We start from the raw sequence: 553 nt of genomic DNA on the forward strand, positions 1-553 counted from the left end.
TCCCAGTCGTCATTAGAGTGAACATGGTTCTGTTGCTCTGCTTCTCCATGAGTCGTTCCATGTCCTTTGGAGTATGTGATCATTTACGCTGACAAACTTCTGTGTTCCACCCACACTAGGTAGCTTAAGTATATTCGCCAAATTCACCGCCTTACAACCTGACCCCTGACACGTTCTCACACTTGCTAAAAGTCAATAAAGATAATAATTTTCCAGAGCTATCATTAAAATCATCAAAACAATTTAAAGACTGTATAAATATATATGTTCTTTTCTTTTATATTACTGTTTTTTGGGTCATTTTCTGTTTTAGCACCATGGCTAGCTCGATATTTGTTGTTACTCAGTGCATGAGCTGACATTTGGAAATCAATCAATACATCTTAAAGGTCGATATGATGTTAACCAGTCAATTGTTTTTATTGGTTCAAACACTTAAACACATGTTTAATGAATTTCAGCTGGATCAGGTGAACTGTGAATATTTCTGTTCCCTCACCTGGAGAGAAAAGGGGCGGGGCATCGTTCTGGATGGCTCCGGCTCGTGTGTGTG

General features: G+C 38.9%; 1 protein-coding gene across 1 annotated transcript in view; it reads right to left on the reverse strand.

Moving 5' to 3' along the window:
- top3b (DNA topoisomerase III beta) overlaps positions 1 to 553 on the reverse strand; it is a 26,094-nt gene that overhangs the window by 12,816 nt on the left and 12,725 nt on the right. The window lies entirely within an intron of this gene.

The sequence above is a fragment of the Seriola lalandi genome, unplaced genomic scaffold (genome assembly GCF_002814215.2).
Source record: "Seriola lalandi dorsalis isolate HSWRI2012SDOR001 ecotype SW California unplaced genomic scaffold, Sedor1 jcf7180002054883, whole genome shotgun sequence".
Taxonomy (NCBI): Eukaryota; Metazoa; Chordata; class Actinopteri; order Carangiformes; family Carangidae; genus Seriola; species Seriola lalandi.